We start from the raw sequence: 15,052 nt of genomic DNA on the forward strand, positions 1-15,052 counted from the left end.
TGCGAAAGGGATGTTTTGTAGCCTGTGAAGAGAGGAGCAGTTCAGCAGGAGGAGCTTTGATTGTGTCAACACAAAAGCACACCACAGACTCCATGGTTTTTGACATCCAGCTGGCTGCATGCTGGTTCTCAAGTACACCTGAGAAACTTATTTTATTCAAGGATGAGGTCAAAAATGAACTTAAGATAGAAGTATACCTATCCCATTTTTAAAGACCGTTATTTCATTATCAACCACCTTGGCAATACGGTCCAACTCAGTAACCCTGCACGCTAACATAGACTAAAAATTCAAAGACTTATTGCTGCATAACTCCTATTTGAACTGCTCCAAAAAGATCTACAATCTGGCATCAGTCACCATCAGCTGTGCTCCACTAATACTTGCAATACATGACTCAGTCTGAAGGAGTTTTACCCAGTGCGGTCACCCCTCTGGGGAAACAGATCACAAATTAAAAATAATCCAACTACAACTGGTTTAAGAAACAAAACACATGCACACCCCAAACAACTGAAACCTACTTCTTTACAAGAGAAGAAGTCATATTCATTGCACATCCACAACTGCCACATTCCAGCCTAACCTGAAGCAGATGTAGAAATCAAACAACTTCAGCCTGTATTAAAGGATTTTATGCTGAAAGAAAACCACCTCAAAAACCATTGTACCAACTCCCTGGAAACTTTACCAAGTGACGCCCACCCTGCTGTTAGGGAGGACTCTCACATTTTCTTTGGAAAACCAGAAGTACTAGTATTTAGTTTTGAAGTATGCTGTTTCCATTCCAGACCTGCAGGTAGCTAGAGGTGTGTAGTTTGGGATGGCTGTGGTGGAGCCAAGAATCAGTCCAAATGAAAAATCACTTCTGCTCACTTTTTATGGATCATCATGACTTCAACTTCGACCTATGAACTCACATCACTATCAGATATCCTTCCTAAACACTCAAGTGCAACTCTAGTTGACAGTATCGATGTTAAAACAGCCACGCATCCAACACTGAGAACAGCAAAAGGCCACCAGCTTATGCTCCTGAAGCTATAGTTAGCTATTGCTAAATGAAATTTTTGTGCCCACACACGGCATGTATTCACCCTTAACAGCTCACTGTACCGTCATACAAACCCAAGATCAAGCTGTCTGCTAGCACTGTACCTTGTTTAGAACCAAAGGCTTTCAACTCCTCAAGGCACAACAGCCTCACTCAAGCACCAGATGCCTTCTGTTCCATTCCTGAAACTGTGAGAAAGTCTTTTGAGACTGCAAGAAATTAAGGAATTCTTATTTTAAATGCAGAAAGTAGTATTATGGTTTCTAAAACTAAAAATTAGTATGCTACCTTGCTATATCCTTCTAAAAAATTGTATTTGGATTTTGGCAGGTAAGATACCATTAAACAAAAACAGCATAAATTTGACCAGTTATAATGTTGATTTTGCCAGAAGTGAGAACCAAACTAAAAAAAATAATAAAATGCTGCTGAAATTAATGATCCTTGATTATTTTTTGTTTTGTTACATTCTTGCTCTTTTTCCTGTGCCACTCATATATGGTTTTGTTGAAGACTCTCACTCCCCCTGGAAATGTTTTTTATTTTCCTTTTCTGATTTGTCACCTTTTCCTCCATGTTGTCTTATGTTTTCTGCCTGTCATCACAGATGTAAGAAGCTTAGAGATACACCTAAAGAAAGAACAGGATAGGAATGATCTTGTGTGTCATCAAGCCCAGTCCCTTTCAATGAGATACAATCCATGTAAGTTTGTATTGACACATTTATCAGGCTGTTTTGATGAGATAAATGTAATATAAAAGCTTTTAAGATCTATTCCAAAGCTAAGAAGAATGCACATGTTCCGATATTGTCAAACACTAGGACAAACACCGCTGTGCCTCAGAGCCATCCAGCCAAATCTATCCATGGTTCGCTCAAAAGTTTGGTTACAGAGGCAAGAAAATTCAGTTAACATTAAGCCAGATGAAAAGAGTTTCAATAAGCTAGAAAGCACGTAAGATGTAGCACATCGGTCCTTTTAAAGGCACCTGCTGGAAGTTACCACTGTGTAAGTGTATTATTGGATATTCCACCTTAATTCCCCATGGAAAAGGAGACTGATTCCTTAAACTAATTAACTTTCTTTCCTTTGTCACTTCAAACCAACCCTACCTCATCGCACCCACTTACGAACATCACAGCCCATTTGATTAACACCTTCTTTGCAGAAGCACAGCAGCAAAGCTAAGCTACCAACACGGAGTGTAATACTTTAACTCACATTACTCCCTCAATTTCTTGGAATCTGCTCATATTAGAAAATTTATTCCCACCTCAAATACCACCCAGAAGTCAGTGCTCAAGCGGAAACCCAATACAGTGCACAAAAGCTGCAGCTGCCAACAGCTCTCTCCAACAGGTCTACACTGACACTGCAGAACCGGGATCGCCGCTCTACAGGTGACCTTTCCTCAGCGATGTCTAAATCAAATTTTCCAATATCTTTGCCAGGCTGCACACCGACAGATCCTCAAGTGTAAACTCCGGCCCTCTACACATCTCTCACCACACTTCCTATAAATCTCATCCTACATGGCACCATGGTATCCCCAGTATCTTCATCCCATGTTCATCCCTCAGCCCGGCACTGCTACCGCCGCACAATGCCTTGGGGTACACAGCATCCCTGAACGCACAGGAAAGCTCCCGTCTTCAGCATCTCGCAGCACAGGAGCGGGAATTCATACCCTAAACCACACAGAACGTCCCAGTTCCCCACGACACCAGGCTTTCCTACATGCGGTCACAGACTCCCAACTTCAACAGGACTTCCACGGAGCCCCACAATCACAGAATCATTAAGGTTGGAAAACATCTTCAAGATCATCAAATCCAACCGTCAAGTCAACACCACCACGCCCACTAAACCATGTCCCCAAGTGCCACGTCTACACATTTGTCAAACATCTCCAGTGATGGTGACTCCACCACCTCCCTGGGCAGTCTGTTCCAATGCTTGACCACTCTCTCAGTAAAGAATTTTTTCCTAATATCCAGCCTAAACCTCCCCTGGTGCAACTTGAGACTGTCTCCTCTCGTCCTATCACTGGTTCCTTGGGAGAAAAGACCAACACCCACCTCCCCCTTTCAGGTAGATGTAGAGAGCGATGAGGGCTCCCCTCAGCCTCCTCTTCTCCAGACTAAACACCCCCAGTTCCCTCAGCTGCTCCTCATCATACTTGCGCTCCAGACCCCTCACCAGCTTCGTTGCCCTAAATCCAGCAGCCCAGCCCGCACAGTCTATGCTGCCCAGTGCTTCTGTTGCTGCTCGATGTGGCCAAGGCTATACTACATCCCAAAGCCTCTCCCCCTTTCCCAAAGGCTCCTCCAGCTTGTTGTGGCCTGTGCCACCAACCATGCTGGTCCACAAGGGAGACGACTGCCTGAATTAAGCTCCCCGTCATCTGCTTTGGCACATGGCAAATGGCACCAATATCCTGTGAAGCTGCGTGACTGGAACCAAGGAGTAAGATGCATCAAGGTACGAGACAGAGGAGGACCAGAAGCGAACAGAGCCTTCACACGGGCCATGAGTTGGCCCTGAATTAGACTAAGGTTATGCTGGCCTCAGGCAGCAGATCTTCTGTTCATAAACCCCAGAAACACAGAATCTTGTGTCTGTCCACAGCTTAGGCATTCGTATCTATATCCATCCCTCTTCCTTCTCTGCCTTAACTCTGGGCATGAGAGATCAGCACGGACACACCATCACTGCCTGTAACTCCTAAGGGGAAAACAGTCCTTAAATGACCAATTTCTGCAAAAGGTCTGGATGAAAACTCTTCCCATGGCTTTCTTCAACAAACAAGAAACCACATAACACTGTGGAGATGATTCGCTGTCAGCATGCTGCAAGCACGAAGTCCTTCTTTCTGCTCAAGCCAGAGCTACTCGGAGGTTTAACGCGAGGAAAAGCCACCTTTTTACCTGGCAAAAATAGAAAGAGTCACCTGCTGACTGACAAATAAACATTGCTTTTCCTGAAACATATAAGCACCAGTAACATTTGAAGCAGTTGGGCTATGAGGCTATTGTCCCATCTCCGCAGTATGAAGAAAGACCAAATAATTCTTTTAACCAGCAGCTGTGTTTACTGCATTATCAGACCTGGACATATGTAAGCTTACTGCGATCAATTTTAAAAATTAAGTCTTTTTGAGTTCAAGCATGGCAGACCTGCACTTCTATAGGAATCCTACATTTTCTGAAAAAGTCAACAAAAACTAGCATGAGCAACAGTAAAGTATACTATAAATTGCTAAAGAAAACTCACATGGTCTCCCAGAGATTGCCACATTTAAAAAGCAAGCTGTATCCGAAGAATCAATGAACAACCATCACAGGCAAATAAGCTCAGTAAAGACTTTCTGATCTGTGGAACGCTGAGAAAGAAAACACTGAATTTAAAGAGGAAGAGCCTCAAACCAATGCATTCTAACACGCTAACAGAAAAAAAAAAATTGCCAGCTATTATCCAGCTATGACTACACTTATTCCACAAATAATCAGACCATCAATAAACCACGCTCCCTGGATATTAAAGCTGGCCCTACACATCACTGCACCAAAGTTAACCTCTAGGACTGAATTCAAGCTTGTTTTCTGGAAGATTTGGAAATCATGGTAACAAGAGAGTGCCAATACTCCCCTTAAATGGGTGCTATCGGTCCTGGGGTACAAGCAAATCCATGGCAAACATGATTTAGACGATCAGTTGCTGCACCCTTTACTACTGATTAACAAGAGTAAATAAGGACAACGAAAGAGCTCTCAGTCGTTTCAGTTCCTGTTATTCATGCAATTTCTACCACACATGTATTTTTGATCACTCTGATTAAACAAAGTGAGCAGTCTTTAGACTGCAGTAAAAAAGTAAAGCAGCAGAGATCTTTTAGACTATTTTTCCTTCAATCTCTTTTCTATTGCCCATAGAACTTACAAAGACAGGAGCGTCTCCTGTGCACACTTTCTAGGAACGCAACGGACCCAGCATCACAGGACTAGTTAATCTTCTCTCAAACAGATCATCTATTCACCTACACCAAGAATCACTTGATAACAGATCATCTTCCTTTGCCAAAGGCATACACTCTCAACAGAAGAAACTACGCAAATTATCACAGAATAATTCAGGTTGTAAGGGACGTCCTCCGGCTCAAAGCAGGATCAGCTAGGAGATCAGACCAGGCCGCCCACGCCTTTATCCACTTTGATCCCCAAAACCTCCAATGCTGAAGGCTACATAACCTCTGTGGGCAAGCTGTTCCAGCGCAGAGGGCAAGCTCTCCCCATGGCCAACCCGAATCCCTTCTGTTCCAATTCATGTCCCTTGTCTCCTGTCCTCCCACCAAGTACCCCTGTGAAAAGCCCAGCTCCATTTTCCCAAAAATGGTCTGACAGATACTGGAGGCTAGGATTAAGCCCCGCTCAAGCCTTCTCTTCTCTAGGCTAAACAAGCCCAGACCAGGCAGAATGCACGTTAACACCGGGGTGATGAAATACTGGAACTTACTCGGAGACATCATACATCATCAATCATTTATCTTAAACACCCTGTACCTCTTTCTGAGAGATTCCAGTTTAGCGGTCAATCTTTCTCTGTTTGAAAACCTACGACATGTCCAGTTGAGGAGCAAATTCATGTGTTCAGAGACTGGGAGAAAGAAGTGCTTCTCTTGGGTATCTTCGCTATCATCTCCACAGTAGCTGACTGATCCATGGAGGTTAACAGTCTGAAAATTACTGCTCCAGGCCAATCAGAAATTAGTGATTTCAACACAGAACTTCACCTAGTAAGCGCTATGGGCTGCGCTGTGCAAGAAATCACATTGTTCTAAATACGTTTTCAGATCTAAAAATTATTAAGTCTAGATATGTGGACAGTGGAAGGATGGAAAGGAAGAAAGGGGAAGTGTGAAGGCAAAGGCAGAGTCTGTTTCCTTTTGAAAAATACAGAAAATAAATTGACTTTCCCCTTCTCAGTCTTTTTATTCCTCTCCTCCCATGTCATTAAAACAAATTAATGCAGGAATTATGCCAACCTGAACTATATTTTTTTTTGTTACAGATGTCAGCAAGTACAAGGCCACTAGTACATAAAACACATGGGGAGGCCTCTGGAAAAGCTTTCGCTGTGCCTACAGCTTGATGCTCATCCTATCTGCAACCTGACAACCCCGACAGAGTCAGTCGAGATGATATACAAATATATTGACATACATTAATTACATATAATTGGATAGGAAGACACAATGTTTTGTTGTTAAGCAATAGCTACAATACTACATGTCTGGCATTTTTTCCACAGTGTTCTTGCTGCAATCCAAAAACTGAATTCAAGTCTACAAGGCTGGAGTCACATCTCTTTTCTCCAGGATGAACCCAAGACTGCTCAGTTTTAAAGTATCTCCTCTGTTACTGGGGGGCAGGAGGGGAGGAACTGCTGCACCACAGTTTTCTTTCTCTTACAGGCACAGTAACATAACATTTAATCTCCAAGAAACAGCAGAATGTAAGATATTTCCATCCACCCATCTCTATCATGACTGCTGTTTCACTTTAAGAGAAAATTAGGAGCTGATTTTTAAGTTATGGAAGCAAAGAAGTCATATTTTAGTTGTAACCCATTCCTCTCTACCAACTCGTTACTTAAAAAATAACCATGTTTGTTTATTAACTCAGCAGCAAAATGATATTCAGTAGTATTTTTTATTCCAAATAGAGCTTCTACCAACAACTGCGATTTGACCCTTGCAAGTTTTCTTGCGGTTCACAACTGAAGTTGGGCACATTTGAAAACAATCACTTTATGTTTGTCAAAGCAGCCAGTTGTGTAAATAAGAATCCTGAATTAGATAGTACAAAGGTAGTTACTCCTAAAACCCCAACCCTAAGCACCTTGGTGCAGTGCTAAATGCAAGAGGACCGAGATAACACTGCCATTTTGCATTATATTACCCCATAATTTTAGGTTTAGCCACAGCATTCCTCTACTACTGATTGGCAGCATTCAAAGTATGGAAAAATTTCTCCAACATGCTTTCCGATCCACAAGCTTTTCACGTGTGTAAGCAAGGCTTGTGATACCTCACATCCCTATGATCGGTATCAGGTCCAAATTTCAAAAATACGCCTGAAAAAGTCACCGAAACTTTTCCTATGGTATCTACCCAACCATCTAACACTTCCAAAAAACATGTTTCCTGTCCTGCTTTGCTTCCTTTTTTTTTTTCTCCCTGGCAACACACAATAGACCTGCTTCCAGAAACACGGTATGTAAGCACACCAATTGCTCATGCACAAATATGAATATCAAAACCGGCTATGAAGCTACAATATTTAAGAGTTTTAAGACAACTGAAAGAAATCATGCTTACAAATGTTACCAGTTATTAGTATATATCGCAATCCTTACACAAAACATATTCCACACCACCACTAAACAACCCTATTATTAATGACAGAGACAAAAGAAATCCCAGCAGAGAGAACTGCAGAAACTTGTCACCATTCACATTTTTCTGAAGAACTGAACACAGATGTTAAAGCAAATCTATTTCTAATCATCTACCAAATAACTTGCAATCTTTTAGGGAAGAACATGAAATAATCATTAGGACCGCAGTGGGAAAACAGCTAAACAGTCCAAAAGAGAGCCAAAATATCATTGCACTTTAAATTAGATGATGTGTTTCACTGATAATGACACTATATACAGTAATTTCTCTACTTCTACGTGGAGATCTATGAAATGCCTTTTCTTCTCGTTGCTGCTAAAAGAAAACTTAAAGTCACCACAAACACTGAAAACATTGCTTGAACACAACTCCTCCTACCAGAAAAAGAGAAATCAAAAAAAAGTATCAACTTGAGAAGGGAGCTGATTCAGCAATCAAGTTTAACTTTCAAGCAACAGATCTGCAACCAATTCCTACTCAAGCATTCACCTGGGCTTTGTTCCAGTTCGACTGCGATACAGTGTGTATGCCACAAATCCAACTCCAAAATACACATTTACACTGGGAGTGACGGACTTCAAATTAGAACGAACAGGCGAAGCATTACAGCCTGCCTTAGGGAGTGAAATCAACGCAGGAACAGCATCTTTGGGACTTAAATGTCTTCAGAAAGCGATCTCATATTAACAAAATGCAAGATATGCTCCTCGCTGCTGGAAATTTGTCCAGGTTTTGATTGTTTTTAAAGCTAAAAAGCGCCAACAGCTATAGAGGTGGAAGAAAAAAAATCATCTATTGTAGAATCACACTGGAAACTGGCAACTAGACGGCTACAGCAGATCACCAAGCACATGCCCTTCTGCTCGTTTTACGCCAAGGAAGCGTGAACCTTTCGTTTTCGACGTCACAAAGTGATTCAACCACGTCAGATTAACTTCGGTCCCCGCACAACCTTCTGGCAAGACAGTAATACAGCAAGAAGATCAAAATTACTGGAAGCAGAAAGCATACTCGGGTACACCTTTCACGCTACCCAAGCCATCTCGCAGCTCCGGGAGCTCTTCCCCTCGGCCAAGCCACCGCAAAGCAAGGCAGAAGCACCGACGGGCACCACACTCGGTGCCCAGAAGTCCCGGTGCCTCAGACCGTGGCGGCAGTAAAGCTTGAGCCCGCTGGAGCGGGGAGAGCAGCCCCGGGGAGAGCAGCCCCGGGCAGAGCCGCTCGCTGCCACAGGCCGGGGCTCCGCGCTCACCTGGCCATTGCCTACCGGCCACCCGCCGGAGGGATTTGCTCCCCGAGCCTGCGGCCCGGAGGAGCTTCCACCCGCCTCAGCCCACCGTCACAGGCGGAGCCCCGCCGCGCCCCCCCCAGCCCCGGGCAGAGCCGCCGCCGCCGCTCAGCTCCCTCAGCCGGTAAGCGCGGGCGCCGGGCCCCGGCCGCCGCCCCTCGGGGACCCGCGCGGCCGGCGCCTCAAAGACGGGGAAGGTCAGGGCGGCTCTGGCCGCCGGCTCCCGCCCAGCCCGGTCCGCGGCTGCCGGCAGCGCCCCGCCGCGGGGCTGGGGCCGGACCACGGGGCCGCGGCCGAGGCGAGCGCGGGGTGGGGCAGCGCCATGTGCTGGCCCGCGGGCGGGCCCGGACCCTCTCCCGCCGCCCCGCCGTGTGCCCGCCGCCGCCCCGCCCCCCCCACCCCGCACTCACCCCGCGGCTCCCACTATGGCGGCGGCGGCGGCGGCAGCACCGTGCGCGGCGCGAACCCCCTGAGCCTCTCTCGCCCGCGCTCCCCGCCCCGCCTCGCCCCGCCCCGGCGGCCCCGCCCAGGGGCACGCCGGGACAGCGAGTCCCCCTGGCCGCTGGGGTGCGCGCCGGGAGGGGCGTGGAGGACTACAACTCCCGCCGTGCCCCGCGCCGCGGCCCGCCGTGGCTTATTTGAATGAAGGGAAGGGGACCGCGCATCGCTGGCCCCGCAGGCGGTGCCCCGGAGCACTGTGGGATCGTGGCGGAGCGTGGAGGGGAGGGGGAGGGGACAGGCGCCCAGTGTCCCCTTGCCAGGGCCGTGGGGCTCCTCCCTAGCAAACCTAGGGTCCCCGCTTGTCTCGGGGCCACCTAAACCATCCCCGGTAGACGGGCCTAGTGTCCTGTCACCGGGCGGCAGGAGGGCGGTCGAGGCCATGTGAAATGGCCCTTGGTGGCTGACGGGACTCTGGGCCTGCCCTGGGCCCACTGAGGGGAGTCTGGGCCCGCCCTGAGCCCACCTCGCCCGCTCCAGCTACAAGCGTTCCTGGGGTGTAGGGGTGGCAGGATTTCACCCCAAAGAGGAAGGCAAGAAGCATCTTCACCGATCAGAGGGGTGTCAGCCCTGAGCGAGGAAGTAGGCAATGAGCTGCAGCCATAACTGCAGATCCTGAAGTTCATTTTAGCTCCCATAAGAAGAGCTATCTAGTGATAAAACCCTTTTTTCTTTTTTTTTTTTAAAAGAAAAGGAATTGCTCTGCTTGCTTGCGGTGAAAGAAGTCGGCACAGTAGGTCTGGGGTGGTAGAAAAAACCCTTCAAATCAATACTTGCAAACAGGTTAAGTGGTGTAAACAACAGGGATTTGGTCTCACTGGAGGCCCACACCACATTCACTCAAGCGTCAGCAGAGAGGGTTTATAAAGGTGCAGAACTCTTGGTTATCAGGTAGTTACATCCTAGGGCTGAGCCTGAAAGACAGCTCAGCTGTTGTCCCATACCAAGTACAGCATTTTGGCCCAGCTCTCAAGGTTCCCAGGTCTCTGCCAGCAAACTTGAGCATTACCTGTCTGCTTAGAGCGAGATGCCATTGTGCAGCCCTGGAAAGAGATGGGTCCACTTCTCCAAGCTTGCTGCTGAAGGCAGTACTAGGAAAAGGAGATAAGAGGGGGCTGACATTGAGCCTTTTTTCCTAGACTCTTCTAATGCAGTACTACAAGTGTTTTCCAACAGCTTTCTCCTATGTGAAGAAGGCAAACTTGAGTGCCAACACTGTTTTGGTCGCTATCTCATGGCTTCTTACCCCGTGTGGACTGCAAATGGAGGCTGCAGGGAGCTGATACTCTGCTGAGTCCAGATGAAGAGTAGCTGAACAATAAATAGGTGATTTTTTTTTTTTCTCTGCCCCTTGTTCTCTGACTGAGGTGCTGGTTCATGCCTGGGAGAAAATTATGAGCTTCTTTATTGCCTTTATTGTGATGTTCTCAGCTCTCCAGCTGCCATCCTGAGACATGTTCTTGTGCTCTGCACCTTGTAGTCGCTACTGATGCTGCTCCTCCAGGGGGAAAGGTCAGTGGAACGGCTGGTGCCATCCTGACCACAGTTCTTTGTTTCAGCTTAAGGATTTGTGTCATGAACAAAACCCATTTTTTAAATTGAGGAGCCTGTGAGACTCTTACATGGATAAACAGTTTGTGTACAACAACCCTGATCCATCAGATTTATCTAGGAAGATCTAGGAACTGGGTTGATTCTACACCAATGCAAAGCTGTGAATATACAGAAAAAGCTACTCTTCATTTGTTCTTTGTATAGAAAGACAAAGGAGAAGGATTTGCATGACATGGACCACCTGGGGTCCCTTGTTCTAGGTGATGTGGTGTGGAGGCGGTTCCAGACATAGGACCCAAGCCTGGAACTTGCAAGCTTTAGGATAAAATGCTGTGTGTTCTCCTTCTGCTGTTCCTGTAGTAGCCACTATAGCGGCATGCAACTACCCAGCTGTAGCAGCTCCTTTCTGTGGTTAAGTATTTTTCATGGTGTGACTACCCAGCTGTAGTAGCACCTTTCTGCTCTGTGCAGCGTGGTTTTTCATTTTTGAAGGAGAGATGCAGTAAGAATTTGAGGGAGAATTGCTGCGTGATTTGGGAGGAAAAGTAGAAATGACATGGTGAGGGCTAAATGGAGCATCCTTCTCAGGAGGTAACTGGATTTTAGGGATGTTTTTCTTGTTTGAGAGACATTCTGAAATCACATTCCATCAGAAGGGACATACTGATTCTTTAAACCTCACCACCCACAAGAGCACACCGTTTTTGTTCTTTGCCTGCATAAGTGATTCCCAGGTGAGTTGTGGGACCAGCGCAGGTGTGGCTAGTGCCTTGCAGTTGCCCATCTGGTCTCTGGGGCTGTCTCAGCATGCCTATCTGAACTGTAATATTTCTGCAGGGAAACAATCAGCTCTTTGAAGTGAGAACTGACTGGGCAGCAGCTGAATGATGCTGATTCTTTATTTTTTAGCAGAGGTTAAGAAGTATATCACCCAGGATCTTAGGCAGCATTGAAGCCCTGCTTTGCTGGGTGCTATGTGCAAGTGGACAAGAGAGGTGATTTTTACCCTAGAAAATGTGCAGTCTAAAGCCCAAAGAATAGTCAAGGTGATGAAGACAGAGCTGTCCTATGAAGCGCATGACAGAAGTGCACGCTTGGCTGCACATCCTGACCAGAGCTGATCAAATTTTCCGTGGCCACTTCTCACCCAGCCCTTGGGTGCTGATGAGTTTGTGATGCTGGGACCCTGGGAGTGCTCCTGTGTTCTGCTCAGGAGGAAAGTGAAAGCTTTGGATGCTCCCTCCTTCACGCTGGTCCTGGGGGGCTGCTGCTTTCTGGGAGTGATACAAGGAGCCTGACAGGCTGCCTGGGCTCTGAGCAAGAATAGCAAGGCGAGCCAACCCCATGAATGGGCCTTAACACCCTCGTCATGAGATTAAAAGAAGGCATGTGGTAAGATGCAGAGAAGGAGGAGAAGGGCAAGGAGAAGGCTGAGGCTGTTGGCACCGTCTGTCTCAACTTATCCCAGAATTTCAGCATTTCTGCTGTCTGCATAGAGAGCAGGGAAGTCTGACGCTGTATTGGAGAGATATCCACCATCCAGCCTGTCGGTCTGTGCTTGCTGGCACACCAGCTCCTAGAGAAGTCTCCAGCCTCTGCATAACGACACTTGCTGGCAGAGTAACTTCTGCCCTGTCACATCAGGGCCCGGGGCATGGGGCAGAGGTAGGAACAGCGGGAAGGACTGTAAAAGGAGGCAGTGTCCAAAGCTGGAGGCAGGACATGAGATGGGGAAATGGAGGTGGAGCTGGGATGGGAACACACTAACTTCCAATACAATGGCTTCCAACGATGGAAAAGAACTGCAGATAAAGAGTTTGGGCAGAATGCTGGAGAGTATTCCTTGTGGAGGAACGCACCCTGCGAAAGGCTGTGTTAGTGATCAAGAAAACAGCCATCTGTCCAATAATTGAATGGGAGCGATACTGATCTCTGAAATACAGGTGAACTGAGCAAGCCTTGTGCATGTGCAGTTTCATCTACAGGCAAGAGGGTTTTGCATTGGAGAGAAGCTTCTCTTTCTCCTGTTTGGTTCTGCTTGTTAACTTTTCTTGTCAAGTAAGAGCCTCTCAGTCCCTTCCCATCCATATCTGATCATGAAGAAGTCAACACAAAGCTCAGGCTACAGGTCACCACCTTGCTCTTATAGGGGCTTCGTGGCCAAAGCTTTTTTTATACTCCCTTCTCACAAAGGCTGATTTTACCTTATTAAAGTTCAGAAACCTTAGTCCTTGGAAATGCAAACACTTCGGGTAGAGCCAAGTGATTAGGCGCACCACCTTCAGAAAAAAACCTCTTTTGTTTGAGTCAGAGGTGTGGATCGCATGGCTTGTACAGATGCATTAGGCAATTTTACCTAATTAGCCATTAGGTAAAGACCACATACGTTACAATGCTGTTTTCACTCAGTCTAGTCTGAGCTTCAGCCAGTCATGGTGTGATTTTGGCAGCTAGTTTGGGAAACCAGGGAAGGAACAACTGGAAGCTCTTACAGATACCAAAAACCCCATCAGCCAGCTGATAAGATGACTAGCAGCCTGCCTATAATGGGGAAAGCTGTGTTATCCTCATCCACATTGTCTGGAATTTAGGATGACATGGTTAAATGTGCCATAGATGGAGTTAAATGTCCAGATTTCTTGTGTAACTGGTAGATGAACTTGTACCACAACACTGGATACAGGCTTCTTAGGGAATCCATAACTTGTTTAGCAGTTGAGCTCTGCAGCTTGAGGATGTTGAGCAAGAATGCATCATCTTAAGTAAAATAAAATTATTAACCTTCTGGATTAAAGGTACAAAACCCAGAAAGGGAATTGCTATTAATCTCTAAGTGTGATTGTTACAAAGATTAAATTAAGGTTTTCCCTTAGAATAATAAAGGCCATTTTAAATAAACATTCTTCAAGTCTTTCTCTAGGGATAACTTTTGAAAATATACACACACCTGAAAGTAGCAACCAAAGATAGGCAATGCCAGTACAAGAAAAATACCGCCAGGGTATAGGCTAGGTTAGAATACAGGATGCAGAAATGTGAGGAGTTGAAATGGAAGAAAGAGCATTTGCGTGGAGCAGTAATACAGTTTATTTGTTAACATGTTAAGGTACCTCCCTCCAGAATTAATTAGCCTCTTAATTCACTGCCAGTACTGTTGCTCACCTTAATTTAGCAGCAAATGGGGGAAAGTGTTCATGAGGAAAAGTATTTACTTTTGTCATGCGGCTTCATTTAATGTTCCCAGTTCAACCCAAAAATACAAGGTTTGAGGCACAGCTGAATTTTTTTGCTGCTTACAATTGTTCGAGACTAATAGCTCTATGCCAATCTGAAAGGAGGAATTTTGGGAAGAAGAATTACAGATTCCAAGATACTAGATGCTAGCTCTTCCCTGCGTGCTGGGGCACAGGAGGCTGTGCCTTCTCCTTCCTCCGCCAGCATGTAGGACTCCTGCTGCCCCTTCAGCAGAAGCACCGTGGGGAAGGAAGCCTGGCTCTCGCTGCCTAAATCGCTCCTGGCTATTTAGAGAGCAGCCCTGTCCTAACAGCTCATCAAAACAGCTCTAACCTCTCCGTAGGCAGGCATGTAGTACACTAAACAGACCTCAAACTCCTCTTCCTCGCCCTATATGAACATATTCACACTGTTGCGGCCGTGGAGCTCATGAGGAATAACAAGCTGTTGCAAAACAGAACTCAAGCTACAGCCACCAACCTTTCAGAAACATATATACAGCACAGAAACAGGAAACTTAACAAAACAAAATATACTTTATTAAAATTAAGCATGTTAGCACCTCAGTGTAACCTGGAGAAGTCCAACGGTCCAGCAGTTAACCAGTCCAGCAGGCTGAATGGCTGAACGTCCTGAAGTGCATTCCAATGGTAGAAAAAGTACCACGACTGTTACGACACGCACGTTCTCAAGAAGCTAGGACGCACAACCGATCTCGTTTGTAAGGAGAGACGTTGTGCTGCCTATTGTCTTGATGGGAGCATATAGATCTGCTGGACCAATTACATATGTTAATCAGATGGTGTAAGCAGGTATCTGCTTTCCCTACAAAAAGAAAAAAAAAACCAAACCAACCAACCAACCAACCAAAAAATCACTGCTTACTTGACTCGCAGGAAAATCAGTACACCACGGAGCTGAAGTTAAGCGCTACATATCAGATTGGAGAAAATAAATTAAAATGA

The sequence above is a fragment of the Phaethon aethereus genome (assembly GCF_964289735.1).
Source record: "Phaethon aethereus genome assembly, chromosome: 13".
Classification (NCBI taxonomy): domain Eukaryota; kingdom Metazoa; phylum Chordata; class Aves; order Phaethontiformes; family Phaethontidae; genus Phaethon; species Phaethon aethereus.